The 20,026-nt window shown below is 38.8% G+C and overlaps 1 protein-coding gene across 2 annotated transcripts in view; it reads left to right on the forward strand.

Moving 5' to 3' along the window:
- The window catches only part of CNTNAP4 (contactin associated protein family member 4), a 257,943-nt gene that overhangs the window by 17,120 nt on the left and 220,797 nt on the right, over positions 1-20,026 (forward strand). The gene's annotated exons all lie outside the window — the stretch shown is intronic.

The following is a 20,026-nucleotide window of genomic DNA, read 5'->3' on the forward strand; positions in this document are numbered from 1 at the left end:
CACAGTGTGATCGCCATGATGAGAGAGAGGAATACAAGGCTTCTGGGCTGGTTATAGGCAGAACACCAGAGAAAGCTATTTCTTGGACAAATAGAAGAGCCAGGAGGGGAAAGTAGGGGGAAGCACATTCCAGTTCGAAGGAGCCTCACAAAGCGTGGAGCATTGGAAGGCACTACAAGTCGTCCAGAAGAACTGGCTGAAAGTGAGGACTGGCGGCAGATAAAACTAAAGAAAGAGTCAGGAAGCATCCCAGCTGATGAGTCTTATATGTAAAGCAAAGACCTAAGTATTCCTAGAAAAACGGTACAGATGAGCTGGTTTGCAGGGCAGAATTTGAGACACAGATGTAGAGAACAGATATATGGACACCAAGGGGGGAAAACTGCGGTGGGGTGGGGATGGTGGTGTGCTGAATTGGGCGATTGGGATTGACATGTATACACTGATGTGTATAAAATTGATGACTAATAAGAACCTGCAGTATAAAAAAACAAACAAACAAACAAAAAAAAAGACCTAAGTATTGATATTCTCTAGGGGATCATCTTATTGTTAGAACTATTATATGTACATGTGTATGACATAGATTAGATTTGTCTTTTGTAAAGTTAAACTCTTGGCAATATGAAGGAAGGAATGATGAGGGAAGGGGAATAGAGTCTGTCTTGGGAACACAGAATCAGATATTTAGGGGGTGAATTAATTCCTGTAAGAAGTAATAAGAGCTATAAATTGAGACAGTGACAGTGGAGACAGACTTGTTCCGTGTGAACATGTAAGACTGACAGAATGTCATGATTGATTGAATGTAGAGATACGTGAGATCGAGGAATAGTCAATTCCAGTTATTGGCTTTTACTTTTGCTTTATTATAACTGTGTTTATATTCCAAAAAGTGTAATATACTTTTTGTATGTAGCTGCTTTCTTTCTGAATAAGGAATTTTAATTCATTTATATTTGTTTCCTTTTTTTTTTTCCATTCTCTTCCCCACTCTGTTTACAAAGGATCATATTTGAATTTTTTGAGATATAATGCGATATTTTACAAAGATCCATGCCATGGTGATATACTGAGTAAAACCTGTCTGAAATAAGGCTCACACAGAGTACTTTCTGGCATCGCATGTTGTTACATTTTAATGACATCTCTTATTTTTGGCAGGAACAGGAATATAACCTGAATTGAAGGTTTTGTGGACTGTTCTTCCCCATCACTGATAACTATGTTTTCCTGTCTCCCACTCAAATATCTACCCCCACCCCACCCAGATGTCTTAGAAAGTAGAGATTCAATACTTGCTCCTTCTGACAAGAGGTTGAATTCCTTTAGTTGGGTTGTTTAAAGGCTTCAGGACAAATACAGTCTGGGTTGAAGTATCTGTCACTTGATGTGTAAAAAGAAGACCTAGACAAAATAGAAAAGCAAAAGTTGATTAAAATTTTACAACTTGCTCTTCAATGTAATTGAACAGACATTTACCAAGTGCCTTCCATGTTGAAGCATGTGCCAGAAAACAGGTATATAAAGATGTATAGACTCTGCTCTCAAAAATGGAAGAGAGAGAGAGAGAAGGAGAGAGGAGAGAGAGAAATGGTACTAATTGTACCATTTTTGAAAATGCCTCATAATTTCAAATCCACTTCTTTTGCTATATCTAAGGATTCAGAAGCTATAGGTGAATGCTATTGGGTACTGACCATCTTTGATACCTCAGGCATTGAGAAGAGCTAAGGTAATTGCCCCTCTAGAGAGCTTTAATTCGCCAGTGTGTTTTACAGGGTTACACAATCTTGTGAGATTTAAAAATCTGTGGCAGGAAACATTTGAGGCTTACAGTTGCTCTCCAGTGGCAACTGTTACATTTTTAAAATATGCCCCTGGACACATCTAGCTCTGAAGAAAAACCCAGAAGGTTTTTACTCAACAAAGTTGTAAAGAAATAACCTTTTCTAATTTATAAGTGAACTCAGAGGATTTATGAAAAATAAGAAGAAAAGCTCTTTTTTAAAAAATATTTTAGTATTTTGAACACCAGAATTTCAAGTACAACAAAATCAGCATCTGGTCTTTAACAAGCTATTTAAATTGATGATAACCATTTAGCTAACTCGTCTTGACCGCTTAACATTTCAGCATTTGTAATACACAGTTATTTAATTTAAATTTTGCTTAAAACCAGCAAACATACATTCGAAATTCTATTAGATAGGAATGTGCCCTACGCATATTAGTGCTCTACATTGCAAAGAACTTGAGGTATTAAATGAATTATAATAAATCATGATTATTTATATTTTACTCAACCACAGTAACATATTTCATTTATTATGTTGCACCTTTAAAAAATTAAAAGGGACCTGTTCTTCCAGGTGTGCATGCATATCATGAGTTATTTCACAATGGAAATTAAATCCTTAGTACTGACGAATGAGATAGTGATTTTACAGGAAAATCTTGATTCCAATCTATCACTTAAACTTCTTCCAAGTTAATTGAAATATATATTCTCAGGCTATGAAATAATTGGTTTTTATTCCTTAAATTTGTCAAAGTTTACTAAACAAAAAGAAGCTGAGAAATTTATGACAGAGAGAGATAGATAGACAATAGATAATATTTTACTCTGCTAATGGTTATATGTAATCCTCCAGCATGCTGTTTTCAGATCCCTTTACCCAAAGACTCCAAATAACTTGCCACTTCTGATTTTGTTTGGCATTTGCAACATACAAAAAATGTCTGTTTTAAATATTTCTTTTAAAAATATTGTTCATACTACAAGACCCGATAAATCAGATAATAACCTAGAAGCCAGAAATCATGTCTGTCCTCTTTAGATCAAATGTGTTATCTTTTCCTGATAACCCATAGAGACCCTTCAAGACACTTTTATTTCTCTGCTACCTTCACCCATCTCTTCGAGTGGTCACAAATTACTCGTTCTTCCTTCTTCAGCATCTCTATATCCACTCCTTTCCTTTCGTTTTACTGTCACAGCCAGAAAGGTGGAGGCTTTTCAACTACACTTTGGGGCTGAGCATTTAGACGGGGACAAGAAACGTGTGAACACAGAATTTCAATGTGTTGTTTTACTTACTGTGCAAGAGGCTTATACAGGGTGCCAGGAGGACAAGGAGGAGAGTTGAGCCCAAAAAGGTCAGCTAATGGCTCCTTGTATAGAGGCCGTTCCAAGCTGACGGTCTCAGCAGTGGCACAGAGCAGTGGAACCCGAATAGAACTGCTAGTTTAATCAAACTGTAATAGCGGAGTTTAACCAAAATGGAATCATCGAAATGTAATAGTCCTGTAGCGTTCATAAGAAGGGTTGATGGGATGGGGGCAAGCAGAGTTGAAAATGAATTTAGAACAAACGCTCCAGGTTTTATGCATGGCAATTAGATTATTTAGATTACCCCATTCAACTGTGTGTGGGAGTAGGAAGGGAGCCAGTGCTGGGAAGCAGCCAGAGCCTCAGTTCTAGCGCCCAATCAAGTGGAGAAATTCATTAGAATCTGAAATTAAGGCAGAAAACCAGTAAGTGGAGTGACCACATCCTGGAAGTAATGAGGTGGCTGTAGCCATTTGCTCTCCAAGGACCCAGTTGTCTGCAGGGATATTGGCCAACTGGTTTGTAAACTATCTCCAGGATCACACTCCCATCAATGGGGACATTATCTGATATGCAGACCCTCAGGCTTTCTCTTATCAAGCATAGGAGTGTGCGTAGTGGGTTTTTAATACTGATTATGGATTGGGGAGGAGTAGGTAGGGCAGAAATGATAGTCATGTGAAGTTTGTACTATACGGATTCATCTTTCCTGACTGTGACTCAGTGTTCTCTAGAACGTGGTAGAGATTTTTAATTTCGATTTTTACAGTGTTTTATCTTCAAAAAATTAAATTAGCCAATACTTTGAAGGTGATATCTGTCATATCAAAGATGCATTTAGGACTTCCCTGGTGGCACAGTGGTTAAGAATCTGCCTGCCAATGCAGGGGACACGGGTTCGAGCCCTGGTCCTGGAAGATCCCACATGCCACGGAGCAACTAAGCCTGTGCGCCACAACTACTGAGCCCACGTGCCACAACTACTGAAGCCCGCACTCCTAGAGCCTGTGCTCCGCAACAAGAGAAGCCACCGCAGTGAGAAACCCGCACACAGCAACAAAGAGTAGCCCCCGCTCGCCACAACTAGAGAAAAGCCCGGCACGCAGCAACGAAGACCCAATGCAGCCATAAATAAATAAATAAATAAATAAATAAATAAATTTATATATATATATATAAAAAGATGCATTTAAAGAACTCTCACTATGGAAAGTATGTTCCATTGTTGTCTACTGTATAGACAACTTTGCCTCTCCCACATCATGTCCAATTAGGATACTGTACACAGTGTACTTGCTCAAATAACTTTAAAAGTTCAGGCAATAAAGTGGGAGAGTTGTGCTGGTAGTATAATATAGTCTTTAAAGTAAAGATGTTGAAAGAAGAAAAAAATAGCCCAAAGTCTTCAGCAAGAAATTTACATTCTCTGATCTTCAATTCCCAATCTAGAAAATGGAGATAATATCTTCCTTACAAGTTTGTTGTAAGGATTTAACGCGGCTAAGGCATAGTATGCAATACTGTAACTATTATTGTTGTTAGCACTTTTCTCTAGAGGCCTCCAGTTAAGATATCCTTGGTACAGTGGCATGGATCAGTTCATCCTATTAATGCCTTAGTTGCTACATGTAAAGTCACTTTGCAGTAGATTAGATGCAATGACATGTCAGGGAAGTACCTGAGTGATGGGTCAAGGAGAGGATGTCTTTTATATTGGAGTGGTGATGGTGTGAACAGGTAACAAATACTTGGTCAACTCAACAGCATTTTGTAGGAATTAACATGAAAATTATAACTTATTCACACGAAAACAAAGTAGAAACTATACACCATTCTTTCTAATTCCAGAGAAGTGAGAGTAGAAGTATACAAAAAATTAGCATTAAAATAGAGAAAAATTTTGAATGAGACTGTTGGGTTTTGTCTTTTATTATGGGAATAATCAGTTTTTTTTTTTTATTGGAGTATAGTTGCTTTACAATGTTGTGTTAGTTTCTGCTGTAGGGAATAATCGGTTTTTAAGCATGGTAGTCAACACGACATATGGCCACTTGTAATACCATCATCATATTAAAAGCTCTAAGGATTACTTTAAGCTAATTATTTTAAGAACTAAAGTTGGAAGACAAATATTCAAAGTTTTTTTTTAAGAAGTTGTGTTTTGAGGCCAAAAGTAAATCATGGTGGGATATGCAAAAATTGAAATGTGTTTTCCATTTTAAAATAATTTATGATATAATTCAAGACATAGTACATATATCTAAGATAAAATTAACTATTTAAAAAGTGGTATTTGCAAATAATATATACACTCATAAACATTAAAAGACCACGAAGTAAATGAGTTACCGGTATTTGGTTTAGTTACAAAGGAATGTTATCAGGATGTTGGCAGGGTTACAATAATTTTAAAAAGAGATGAAGGATGCATCCTATGGTCTCATCTAAGGCTTGGAGTCCTCTCCAAACTCCCATGCTTATTAGCAGAATTACCTTGCAGCTGAGGCCCTCAATTTCATGCTTGCTGTCAGTTTGGAGCTGTTCTCAGCTCCTAGAGACCACTATATGGTAAGAAACACATGACAGTTTTCTCCTGCAAGGGCAGTGGGAACAGTTTTACTCATGTTTCACGTCCTCTCCGATTTCTTTGTGTCTTTGACCTTTAAGACTTTTTGAAGGGCTTCCCCGATTAGGTCATGCCCACCCAGGATAATCTCGCTTTTGAGTAACTTAAAGTTAATGAAATTAGAGTTCTTAATTAATTACATCTGCAGAATCTCTTCTACTTTATAATGTAACCTAATCACAGGAGTGATATCCCATCACATTCATAGGTTTTGCCTGCACTCAAGGGGAGGATGTTATACAAAGTTCTACAAGGGGCTGGAATCCTGGGGCCATCTTAAAACTCTGACTACTGACTGGCTTGCACTTCTGGCTGTGGGGCCCATGTTATGATGCTACCTATGTTTAAGGAGATCAGGAGATCAGGGGCTGGAAACGGGGGCTGGAAACATCCAAGTGTCCTTGAAACAGTGGTGGTTCTCTGGTGGGAGTGTGGCCTTGTTGGAAAGGGGGTTGTTCCAGAACTCAGAACTGGTATCAGCCTGTTGTCCCATTGAGCTAACTTATACCTGCTTAGCCAGCTTTTAACTAAGTTGTCAAAAATAGAGTGGAAATCAATCCCAGAGGCCAGCCAAGCTCATCCCTTGCTCAATTATGACATCAAACACAATGATCTTAGCCAATGAACTGGAAATATCCTCCATCTAACTTCATGTTATAACTTAGAGAAGCTTATTGTTTCTAGTTAACTTGCCCCCCACTCCCCTGTCCCTTAGTTAGAAATAGCTGTTTATTAGATAGCTTTGTGGACTCACCTATTAAAATGCACTTATCTGCAGAAAAATTTCTTATGACTATGAAGGACTTGAGCCTTCATCTTTAAGTGTGATATTTTGAGATACAAATAACAACTCTCAAAATAATTTGGTAATAAAATGGAGTATTTGTTCAGAAATGTCAAAATATCATCTAATATGACTAGAATAGGAACTGAAGTGAGGCTTACCCAATTTTCCCTCCAGGAATCAAAGTCTAAAACATGGCAATTTCAGGTTGCAAATAATCAGTTAATGGAAATAGCACATACTTAGGAGGTCATCGTTGCTGTGACTTCACGCACATGTGAGGTAGCTGGGCACAGCATGAATGCTCTGAATATTCTAACTACATCATCAAAGGTGTCTAAATGAAGAGATGCCTGTGTCCTCTGAATCCTTTCCACTTTCTTTATGAATCATGGCCACTCAATTTTTGCATCATTTGCAGTCTTAAATTCTATTTTTCTGGAGTAAATGAAGCAAGTAACTCTAAAATTCAAGAGATATAAAGAAAAATATGGCCTTTTGGAACATTAAAAATTATTCCTTAATAGAAAAACAATGCATCCCAAGGACATTTAACTTCCTTTTCAGGTTAATAATTCTGTGCCACTTTTTTTAGAGAGAAGGTAGCAATGTGATTGGGCATGTTAAACGCTGCCCTCTCTTTCTTTCCCCTTCTCGAGGGTTAATTCTTATAATAAGATTTTTGTAAGAGATATCCAGCTGAATTTTATCCAGTTCCAACTCTTGAAATGTTTGAATTTATAATAATTACTTAAGGTAGCAATCACAGGCACTTATACAATACTTACTATATACCAGGTACGAGTACTCTTTATATGCTGACTCATTTAATTCTCAGAAAGCCCTGCTTACCTTAGTACTATCATTATCCCCATTTAGAGATGGGGGAAGGCCATCTAAATAAAGTGCCTAAGGTCATTCAGTAAATGGCAGAGGCAGGACTTGAGCTCCTGGAGTATGGCTGTGAAGCTGTACTTGTAATCACTATGCTACGCTATATTCTGGCTTCTGGATGAGATGACATGTAACTTATGATGCTGACCCTCCAGACACTTGCATCCCAGCAAGTGGAGACCCAGATCACCTGAGAGGTGTTGTCATAGAAGCCCGTTCAGGTTAAGGAGGGACCTTCGTGAGGGATGGGAGTGGTGGTTCAGGAGGGGTTTCATAGAGAATCAGGAAATACAGCTGAGACTTGGAGAAGAAGCAGGTGCTCAAAATGAAGAGAAGAACCTCTTTCAGCTTTGTGCATTGAGGAGAGGATTGGGATAATCTTCCAAGTGACTTTGGGAATGATATATTCTTGTTGCTCTGAAATTATAGTCACACATGTGGATTCCATTGTTAACCCTAATGGCTTACTCAAAATAGAAAGTCTCATCATTAAAGCAGTATATGTGTGTCACTAAATCAAACTCAAAACTATCAATACTTTTTAATAATCACTGGGCAATGATTTGAATCTGAAAAAAATTTTATTTTTTGATTCTACACCTACAGTATGGTAATTGTGGTAGGTAGAGCAATGGCCTTCCAGGGATGTCCACATGCTAATCCCTGGAATCTTTGAATGTTACAGTGGGACTGGCAAAGGGACTTCCGCAGATGTGATTAGATTAAGGCTCTTGAGACGGGGATTTTATCCTGGATTATCCAGATGGGCCCAGTGTAATCACAAGAATACGTGAAAGAGGGTAGCAGGAGAGTCAGGAAGAAGATATGATGGTGGAAGCAGAGATCAGAGGGCTGTGCATGAGGCAGTCGGCCTCTACAAGCTGGAAAAGGGAAGGAAATGGACTCTCCCCTAGAGTTTCATAAGGAATATCACCATGCTGACACCTTGATTTTAGCCCAGTGAAACTAATTCTGGACTTCTGACATCCAGAACTGTAAGATAATACATTTGTGTTGCTTTAAGACACTAAGTTTGTGAGCATTTGTTTCAGCAGCAACAGCAAACTAATACAGCAGCCATTTACATCCTCTGCCACTCTTCCTGGGCTGTGAAAAACAAGCAGTTGTCTGTAGTAATTCATTCAAGAACAGTATGGAGGTTCCTTAAAAAACTAAAAATAGAATTACCATATGATCCAGCAACCCCACTACTGGGCATATACCCAGAGAAAACCATAATTCAAAAAGACACATGCACCCCAATGTTCATTGCAGCACTACTTACAATAGCCAGACATGGAAGCAACCTAAATGTCCATTGACAGATGAATGGATAAAGAAGATGTGGTACATATGTACAATGGAATATTACTCAGCCATAAAAAGGAATGAAATTGGGTCATTTGTAGAGACGTGGATGGATCTAGAGACTGTCATACAGAGTGAAGTAAGTCAAAGAGAAAAACAAATATCGTATATTAACGCATATATGTGGAACCTAGAAAAATGGTACAGATGAACCGGTTTGCAGGGCAGAAATTGAGACACAGTTGTAGAGAACAAACATATGGACACCAAGGGGGTAAAGCAGCTGGGGGGTGGGGGTGGTGGTGTGATGAATTGGGCGATTGGGATTGACATGTACACACTGATGTGTATAAAATTGATGACTACTAAGGACCTGCTGTATAAAAAAAATAAAATAAAATTCAAAAATTAAAAAAAGAGTTTTTAAAAAAATAAATTTATTTATTTATATATTTATTTTTGGCTGTGTTGGGTGTTTGCGGGCTTTCTCTAGTTGCGGCGAGCGGAGGCTACCCTTTGTTGTGGTGCGCGGGCTTCTCGTTACGGTGGCTTCTCTTGTTGCAGAGCATGGGCTCAGTAGTTGTGGCTCACGGGCTCTAGAGCGCAGGCTCAGTAGTTGTGGAGCACGGGCTTAGTTGCTCCACGGCATGTGGGATCTTCCCGGACCAGGGCTCGAACCCGTGTCCCCTGCATTGGCAGGCGGATTCTTAACCACTGCACCACCAGGGAAGCCCCCACTCAAGAGTTTTTACATGAACCTATTAAAAAGAAAGAAAAAAAAACGAGAAGAAAAGTTCTTTATTCTATACACTTAAACCTATTTTCTTTTAAAGACACACCTTCATTACCATTTGACTTTAGTTGTTCTATCATAGATTTAAAGGCATGTTAATCTGTGTTGTTTGCAATAAATGGAGGAGGAGTCACATAAACTCCTATGCCTGAGCTCACACTGTATGCATTCCACAATCTGTGTATGAGTAAATGTAGACAGAATGTCCTTGGATTCATTTATATGTGATACTTTCTATGGCTTTCATCTTTTTTCTTGCTTGACTGTATGTTGTGTGTTTAGATTGTCAACAGCATAAACCTCATGTTTGGTGAACATCATTTTTACTCGTATTATCATGTTTTGTAACTATCCATTTCTAACCTTACATGAGAATTTTCTTTAGACTGGCCTTCCTCTTCCTTAATTCGAAGCATATTTTATTTTATCCAAGTTACACACCTATTAATGTTCTAAACCTCTCCCCACCTCCGCTCCACAAAAATCCAAAATTTATGAGAGGCCCCTTTATATCTCTGTTTTAAACATCGTACATTCTACAGTTTATTATTTGAATGATTTTGAGTTTTATACCTACTTGAAGCTTCTCTCTTTAAGTCTTTTTTAGTCAAAAGTCAGTTCTGAAATTTAGATTTGGTCATAAAAGGAGTGAATTCGAGATATGGTTACAAGTCTTAAATCTACTCATTGTAATAGGGAAGAACTTTTTGTACTCTATTACAAGCTAATCACTAAAGGGATGTTACCTGTAAGCTTAAATTATACATAATGGCCCATCTCTGGGAACCCTGCCTCCCAGGTAATGAGCATTAAGCTAAAATACTTTTGTTTAGCTCACAGGAAACATCCTGACCAGGCCCACCTGTGAACGACAGCAGGGAGGAAGAAATTAACACATTCCTTCAGAGGCTGACCAGAACCAGGAAATGTTTGACTTTACTCCCTCCCCTTTTAGTATAAAAGAAGTCTGAATTCTAAATCAGGAAAGATGGTTCTTTGGGGCATGAGTCCACCAACCTCTTGGTTTGCCCGCTTTCCAAATAAAGTTGTTATTCCTTGGCCCAACAACTCGTCTTTTGATTTATTGGCCTGTCGTGCAGCGAGAAGTAGGAGCTTAGACTCGGTAACATCATCATGGTGTCACATGTGGTCACTTATCTGTCAGTAAAGGCTTGTGTTGTGTACAGATTCCTAGAACTCTGATCCTGTCTTTACTTTTTAATTATTTCTTCCACCCCTTCACCTTTGGTTGGTTTTGTTTGGTGGACTTGTAGGTCTCTTTGTCTTAATATCTCGACTTTAAATAGTTGCTGTTAAACCTCTAAAATCAATCAGCCTCTGGCTGTGCTGTCATTAAAAGTTAACTGCCTTCCCATTAATCCATTAATTGTGAAGATTAACTGGGAAAGCTATTCAAACCAAGGCTATAACTTGGGTATGTAAGCCAGTGTTTGCCTCCAAGTGAAACCTTATCCCATTAACATCAAAGAGTATTTATACACACACACACACACACACACACACACACACACGTATCTATGTGGGTGTGTGTGTGTGTATATGTAATTCACCCATGGCTTATGTAGGAGAAAATGCATAGAAATTTATAGGCTGCTGCCAAAATGAATTCTTGACAACTAGAAAATCATCTTTGTCTTTGACTCAGCCCTAGAAAAAATACTGATAAATATTTACTTGAGTTTCAGCAATATATTTTGAGTTGCAGCAATATGTTGTTTTTTAGATTTAAGCCACTGATTGACAAAGTTAGAAGCTCATGTTTGTCTTATGTCTAAAACTAGTCTCCTCAGTGAATGTTAATTTTCATGTCAGAGTCAAATCACTACTCAAGCTAAAGAATTTAGCAGTGATCTATACTCAGTGGTATCTAATTGAGTTGAAATGTTATTTTAGGTAATGATGAGAGAGAAAAATCAGGATAGGCCCATATTTTGTCACCTACGCTTATGAAAAATTATATTTTATTCAAGCCCAGTTGTATCATCACTACTCCTTAAAATTTATTCTTTTTCTTTTTTTCTCACCAGAATGTCACTGTGTGGTAGCTGCTTCCACACACTGTCAGTTGATATAGTTACATAGGGAGAAAGGGATGGGGTGTGTGATACCATAACCATTTCTCTGATCTTTAAATAGCCTCATGAAACAGTATGAAAACCATAAAGAGATTTGCAAAAGGAACAAATCTCTCTATTGGATAGAAATTAATTTGCAAGTCTATTTTAGTGGTTTCCAAATTACCATGGTCCTGGCTAAACTACACCCCAGACAAAGCAAGTCCGAGTGACCTGGAATAGGGCACAGTCATGGGCAAGTTTTAAACCTCCCTCAAGTGATTGTACTATGTAGCTAGGATGAATCACTATAGGTGCATGTTCCATAAAAGTGACAGCCTGAGGCGGATCCGTGTATATATTATTTTATCAGGAGGCTGATGCTACTTTTCAAACATAACCTGGGTCTTCTACAAATTCTTAGGATGGCCTTCTGTGGCTTTTCTTTGATGTGCTGAGTGAATGCTTAGGGTGGTTACAACTGTGAGGATGAGCCTGCAGAGTTGGGAAGAGCTCGTTGACGTGGAAATCAATGAAGGCCACCCAAATGAGAACAAACACAGGCTCTTTATCCAGAGTTTGCTATAGCTAGGGAGTCAGCCGCCATCACTTGTGTTTGGCAGAGACTCAAAGGCAGGCAGGGGGCAAGGGAAAGCTTTATAGTGAAAAGACAAAAAAAGAGAGAAGGCATCAGGTATGCCTTGATTGGAAGCTGTTGGCAGAGGGAAGCTGTAGACAGGGTAACCAGAAGCAGGCCATCCTATGTGATGGATTAGGTGTGCATATTTGGGTTCTTCTGTATTTAGCAGAGATTTATCCAGTCCTAAGTTGGAAGCAGGGGCACAAATTAGAGAAGCTATAAGATATTTACCAAGTACTGGCTGTATGGGGCCAATTGCTACAAGGGATTATTGTTAGGCTTCCTGAGGTGGCTACCGAGGATAGCAGGTTGGTTCCTGGGCTGGTTGCTGCACGTTATGGGTCAGAAGTTCTGTTTTTGTGTGTAGTGTGGCCATTGTCCGTTTGTATATTCAGTCTCATTGGGCAGAAGTGGTCATCAGGGACTGGATCCTGTGTCATGCCAGGGCAGGAAGATGGGACTTCTCCTGGAATCCTAAAACTGGACCTGAATAATCTGTAGAACTAACTCAGATTTGGCTTATGCTTAAAGAACAATATTGTTTTCTCACTTTGGGGATGAAATCTTGCCTTGTACACAATATTTCTGATCTATGTTAGCCTAATTCCACACTTTTCCTAAATTAGTCCATGATTTCCAATTTCAACTGGATGACAATTTCAATAATATAGATCAGAATAAAACATTTTCTTTAAGGAAATAGATTTCTTGAAGGGAAGGTCATTCCTTAATCCTGAATTTGTCAATGGAATATTTGGGTTAGGTCTAAATAGTAAACTGTTTTCTGAAAAGACTGAGATTCCAATCTTTCCAAAGCTCCCTGTCAAAAGTCCCACTCCTGCCTCTAGTATATGGGAATTTTGGAAGATTTTAAAGGATGTTTCCTATCTATCCTATCCTGTCCTGTCCTATCCTTCTTCAATGAGTATTCCCATGGGAAATATGATACATTAGCAGGTACACAATTGATTTTGGCAGGTCTTCCAAATAACAGAGAAGGTTGTTTTACTCAGTGGCAACTAAGCTGAATGTTACTGAAAATTAGCCCTATTTTTGGTCAGGTATATTTTAGATTACCAGTACCTGTTTCAACAATGTAGTGGCTCAGAACAACAGCTGTGTGTCTTTGGGTAAATCGTGTAACCACTGTGTCCCTTTCTCCTCAGTTGTACAATGGAGTTAATAGTAGCAAATAGTATAAGGTATTTGTCAGGATTTAATACATGTAAAGCACTGAGAATATAAGCAGCCAATAATATGGACGTATTATCTTAGTACAGGTTGTATTGCACAGAGATTAAGAAAATTGAATTACTTTTATTAAAAACGGAACAGCTTTTACTTACTTATGAGAATTATGAATTAAAGCCCTTTGTAAAATAAAATTAAATTACTTTTGATCAAGCTATATTAAAATACTTTCAATATAGCTTGCATCTTTATTTGTAAGAGGCTATTGAGTTTTTTCATATACACAATTCGCCAGAGGTCTAATTTATCCTTGTCTTTTTAATGACAATGGTAAGTTCTTCTCTCACAGTGAGAAGTAAATGATGTCTTTTCTGAGATATTGATTTGAAAGCTGTAGATTTGTGCCTCTTTCTGCCTGTGTGTGCACATGCACACACACATGAAAGTGTCTCAACAGAAATCAGGTAATTTTTTCCCCTGGAATATGTATAGTCTAACATAATTCATTAACACTCTTTACATGAAATCAAAAGAGACTGAAAATACTAAAAAATTACCCCCCAAGTCTGTAATTACAAAAAAAGACAGAACTATAGTTTCACATTTCCGACTGTATTATCACGTTTAATGTGGAAATTCTGACTATGAAAAGTTGTATAAAAAGTAAAATATATAATTTTGGAAAAGCATAGAGTAGTAAGAGTGATATTCATTTCTTCCTCGGAAAGAACTAATTAACCAAACATGCCTTGCTACCCTTTTGAATTGTATAAGCCTTCCCCCTGATGACTGTGCTTTTAAATTTCACTGGTGACTGAAGTCTTTCATACTCTCCTGTGCCCCTTTTACCTAGAATGTGCTTTTTTTCTCCCGGTCAAATTCCCTTCTTCACTAAGGTTGTCAAGCTATACCCGATTCCCACCGCGTTCGGCTGCGAGTGAGTTTCGGCAGCGCAGTTCGCCCGCAGCACCTGAACCGAGGGAGCGGTGGGAGCTGAGTCCCAGCATGCAATGCGGCAGCCCGAGGCCCGGGGCGAAGCGGTCCTGGCGCCGTTCCCGCGGTGGGGGACAGCGAGATGCAGGCTAGGGCTCTCTTGCTGGGAGGTAGACAGCCTTATCCATCCCGTGTGCAGGTGGTGGGAGGTACAGTAAGCAGCACGGGGGGCCAGGAAGGCCTCAGTCTCCCAGGTGCCCATCCTGAAAGTTGGAGAGGCAGCAGAGGATTTCCACCTGGCCCCTGCAATTTAGGAACCTTCCTGCTTAGGGTCAAGAGGCAGCGCGAGGGAAGCTGGGAGCTAGGACCTCCACGCCGACGCAAAGCGAGAGCTGAACAGAACCAGAGCCAGCGGCACGCATGTGCCACTGATGTGCAGGAAAGCAGGAGAGAGATGAGCAGGCTACAGCGCCGGGCGGGAACTGAAGGTGAGGTGAGGCGAGGTGAGGTGAGGTGAGGGCCGGGCCACACAGCCTGAGCTGCTCATCTGTTTAGGGTGCGGCAAGGGGGCAGCAGCCGTCCAGGGTCCAGGCCCAACGTTCCCACTCCACAGCTGGCCCAGGTTCTCCCTGTTCAGCAGCTTCTGTGGTGGGCAGTCCTCTGGAGACTTGCAGGGGTGGGTGCAGAGGTGTCAGTACTTGCACGCTATATATTTACATACGTGAATATGTAAATTACATATACCACCGTGCCCTCGTCTGCCTGTCTTCCTTCTCCCGGCCCCCACTGAGCCCCAGCACTTGTAGTGGTCTCGTCTGGAGACAAGAGGGAGAAGGACAGAGGCTCTGCCATATCCCACTGCTTCCTTGGACCCTAGAGGTACTGAGACAGGGTGCTTTTGGGAAGGAGGGGAGCCTTTGGGGGGCCATCCCCGGGGCCTGGACCTAAGCAGGGGAGGCCATGTCCCACCCCACCTCTTGTTTCTGGACCCTCCTCCCCTTTGGGTGTGTGAGTGTGTTCTCATTTTCTTTATGGAAAAGTGGACCAAAAAACAAAAATAATAGAGAGAGAGGTATTTAACTGCAATAAACTAGCCCCATGTGGCCAAAAAAAAAAAAGAAATGTATTCGTATTATATGTATTATTCATATTATGTGAAATATATTTATATGTATGTATAAAATCATACGTATTGTTATTAATGCATATAATATGTATATAGAAATATGTTCAGACATATTTATATAAGGTTACTATATAAGTATATGCCATCAGTTAAACTTATGATATGATGGCCAATTTAGCATTTATACAAGGGTCAGCTTGTGTGTATATATATATATATATATATATACACTATACATATGTATGTTGTAATATATGTATGTTATAACACATGCACATGCCTGTACACATATGTAGTATAATTGTATATATAATTAATATGTATTTTAATTGTATATATGATTACCTATTTATATGTATAATTGTATATGTAATATATGTATAACATGTATAACACAGTATAGTATAACTGTATATTGTATAACTATACTGTTATACATATACATATATATGATTATACACATTATACATATATAAGTACAAATACTGTACATATACATATAGTATGTATATAATACATTATACTATTATATAAATATATGTATAGTATATACATATAGTATATGTGTAGTATATACATATAATATAGTATATATGTACATATATACTGGTCCCTTGGTGAAGGACCAGTATTGTATTTAATTAAAAAATACAATTATGTTTTGAGCTGAAATAATATATTATTTCAGCTTTGAAAAGCTCCTGCCTTAAATGCCTGTATATTTATACACTCTGAATGACGATTATATGCACTCTGAAAAGCCGTAAAGTAGAACTAACAATCACAGAAATTTGAGAGGAAGTTGAGTGTTCTAGCTGGGGGATTAGTCCAGCAGAAAGCTAGTTGATTGGGCTGCTTTTACCAGAGTGTAGGGTAGGGTTTCTCAATGGCTGCACTGTCGACATTTGGGCCTGGATGATTTTTGCTTGTGGGGTGCCACCCTGGGCACTGTAAGGTGTTTAGCAGCATCCCTGGCCTCCACCCACTGGATTCCAGGAGTACCCCCAAGTTGTGATGACCAAAGTGTCTCCAGATATTGCTAAATGTTCCCTGGGAGGGGGAGGGAAATTACCCCCGGTTATGGTTCTCAGCTTTGCAAGGCCAGAACCTGCATTTTACTGCTTTAACTGGTACAGTCAGAGAAAACTGGTTTTCTGGAATGAAATTCACAGGAGACTGATTCTTTTTTTTTTTTAATTAATTAATTAATTAATTTTTGGCTGCATTGAGTCTTTGTTGCTGCGCATGGGCTTTCTCTAGTTGTGGTGAGCGGGGAAGTGGGGGGCTCTACTCTTCATTACAGTGCGCGGGCTTCTCATTGCGGTGGCTTCTCTTCTTGGGAGCATGGGCTCTAGGCGCACGGGCTTCAGTAGTTGTGGCTCGCGGGCTTAGTTGCTCCGTGGCATGTGGGACCTTCCCAGACCAGGGCTCGAACCCGTGTCCCCTGCATTGGCAGGCGGATTCTTAACCACTGTGCCATGAGGGAAGTCCCAGGAGACTGATTCTTAATCCAGAATACAATTTCATTAATGCCTAGAGGGAAATATCCGTTTTACTCACTCCAGACTCATTATTGCTGAGATCCCCCTCCCCTGGTGTTAAGACTATTGCAGATCAAATTGGTAATAAACAAATAGCCTGGCAAACCTGGCATTGGAGCATGTACCTTCTTGAGAGGTATTTTATTCATGTCATTATGGTGTCTGATGAAATTCCTGTGCTCCAGACCTAAAGAAATAGTGATTATAGTCATGGTGTTCTTACTAGATTCTGGACTCCAACTCACTTCATAAACATCATGGTCCCATCACAATGAGATGAGCAAATTAACCAAACTCTGTGACTCAATTTTACCTCATCTGTAAAATAATATCAGTACCTCAAAGAGGAGTGGTAAAGATTGGTAACTACGTGTTGAATGGCTGTGAGTTCTTAGCAGAGAATGCTCACTGAATGTGTGTTCACTATTATTAGTTCTATGTAAGAATAACTTTAGAATATTCTGCTGCTGAATAAACATACCACAGATTGGGGGGAAGTGTATACACTCATGTAACCAGCACTCAGACCTACAGCTAGAACTTTACCAAACACCAGAAGTCCCCATCTGTCCTCCCCTGACCTCTGTCCCCTGCCGATCTCTTTCCCGTATCACATGTCCCTCTTCTCACAAATGGAATAAGCACCACTTCTCTTAGATTAATCCCATTCTTTTTACGCTAAAAGTAAAACAGTATTGAGTCTCAGTTTATAGTGGCAAAAACAAATGTGCAATAAATATATGCCCTCTAGAGTGATTGCACTAGAGAGGCATTTTACATCTGAAACATTGATTTGAATCTGCATAATTGATTGTGAATTGCAGTTAAACAGCCTTGTTGGGTCACACTTATACCTGAATACTCATAATGATTCAAAAATGATTATAGTTTTGGTAGACACACACCCACAAATGCACACCCCCCCCAATATAGATAATGTGCTCATTTGTGCACGCTAACACACACATCATAGCTTCCACAGCATACTAAAGCATTTTGGTTGTTGCTTGTGATTGGGTGTAATCAGAATTTCCTTCAACACTTCATGGATTGTTATGTCTTTTTATGTCTACACTTCTTAACACTTGAATTACAACTAGATTGAGTGTCAGTACTTAAGCCAGTCAGTAGACATGCAGGAACTGTGGGCCAGTTATCAAGTCTTTCTTAAGAGCTAGCTAAAGCAGGGGTCCCCGACCCCCAGGCCACAGGCTGGTAGCAGTCTGTGGTCTGTTAGGAACCAGGCTGCACAGCAGGAGGTGAGCTGCGGGCAAACGAGCGTAGCTTCATCTGTATTTACAGCCGCTCCCCATCGCTCGCATTACCGCCTGAGCTCCACCTCCTGTCAGCATTATGGTGAGTTGTATAATTATTTCATTTTACATTACAATGTAATAATAATAGAAATAAAGTGCACAGTAAATGTAATGCACTTGAATCAACCTGAAACCATCCCCCCACATCTGTGGAAAAATTGTCTTCCATGAAACTGGTCCCTGGTGCCAAAAAGTTTGGGGACTGCTGAGCTAAAGAGTTTAAGGTGTGAAAGAAGCAAAAGGGGACTTTAAATGAAAATGAGACAGTCTTAAAAAATAAAATGCTACCTTTAGCAAATTCTTTTGAAAGGCAATCAAATGTTAAGTTGGTAAATTTTTACTTACCACTTATACTTTAAACCTTTATTTAACTTTAAGAAAAAGTACATATTTCAAATGGCAGGACTGCAGAAAAATATTGTAGTTTGAATATTTAAGCAGTAAAATTGATAGTGACTATTTTATAAAAACCTATGTTCAAGAGGCATAGGCTTCATAAAATTTCAGATGAATCTAGATAATTCCTAGATTTATTTAAAATGTTTATTGTTAATTTAAAAATTGGGACAATAATCCTGCATGATTTTTAATTACCAACATATGTTAAATCCTAAATATAAGAGAAGTATTTTCTGATTAGAGCAAAAATGGCAACAACTTAATAATTGTATAAAAGGAAAATCTGAAGACTGCATGAAATGAAGAATTAGCTGAATAAAATAAGCATGTATAGATATGATGGTCAACATGAGACTGTTCTTATACTTTTCCTCACTCTTTGTGCCTTACTTTTTATTGGATATGTGATATACATAATAGGATAGATAAGACATGTATATACTTTCATATATATCCTTACATACCTATTCATATACACATACAGGTATGTGTATGTATACACACACACACACACACACACACACACACACACACACACACACTGCCTTCCTTTAGAAGTAACCACTATCCTGAATTCTAAGCTTTTCATTTCTTTGTTTTTTTAAATAGTTTTTTGTCCTAGTCACATGTGTCCCTAAATAATGTATTACTTAGCTTTGCTTGTTTTTAAGATTCTCAAAACTATCAGCATATATTATATGGTCTTCTATAACTTTTTTCATTAAATATTTTATTTCTAAGATCCAACCTTTTTATTTTATTTTATTTATTTTTTGATGTGTGTTGGTGTAGTTCTTTTTCCTGCTGTATGTTATTTCATTGTGAAAAGTACTATGATTTATTGATCTCTTCTTTGATCAGTAAATGTTTGGATTGTTAATCAATTTTTTCTATCATGAACATTGTTGCTAGAAATTGCACACATCTCCCTGTGCACAAATACAAGAGTTGCTCTAGGTTAATGTTTCTCAACTTTTTTTCTGATGGCACACAATAAATACTAGTATTTGTATAACACCCAAAAGGGAAAGCTTCTTGAGACCAGCAGTTCATCATAGGGAAGCTCTGCCCAGGGGGAAATACATATCAATGGACCATGGGGTACAGAAGTTCAAATATGCAAGCTGATGACAAATTGTTTTTTAAAAGTAGGTGCTCGCCTTTACACTCCCACTAGCAGGATGTTGGAGTTTCTCTTGGCCCACATTATCTGGACCATCTGGTGTTGTCAGACTTATTAAATCTTGCTGGCCTACTGTTTATAAAATAGTATCTAATTGTAGTGTTA

Source organism: Balaenoptera musculus, chromosome 19 (genome assembly GCF_009873245.2).
Source record: "Balaenoptera musculus isolate JJ_BM4_2016_0621 chromosome 19, mBalMus1.pri.v3, whole genome shotgun sequence".
Classification (NCBI taxonomy): Eukaryota; Metazoa; Chordata; class Mammalia; order Artiodactyla; family Balaenopteridae; genus Balaenoptera; species Balaenoptera musculus.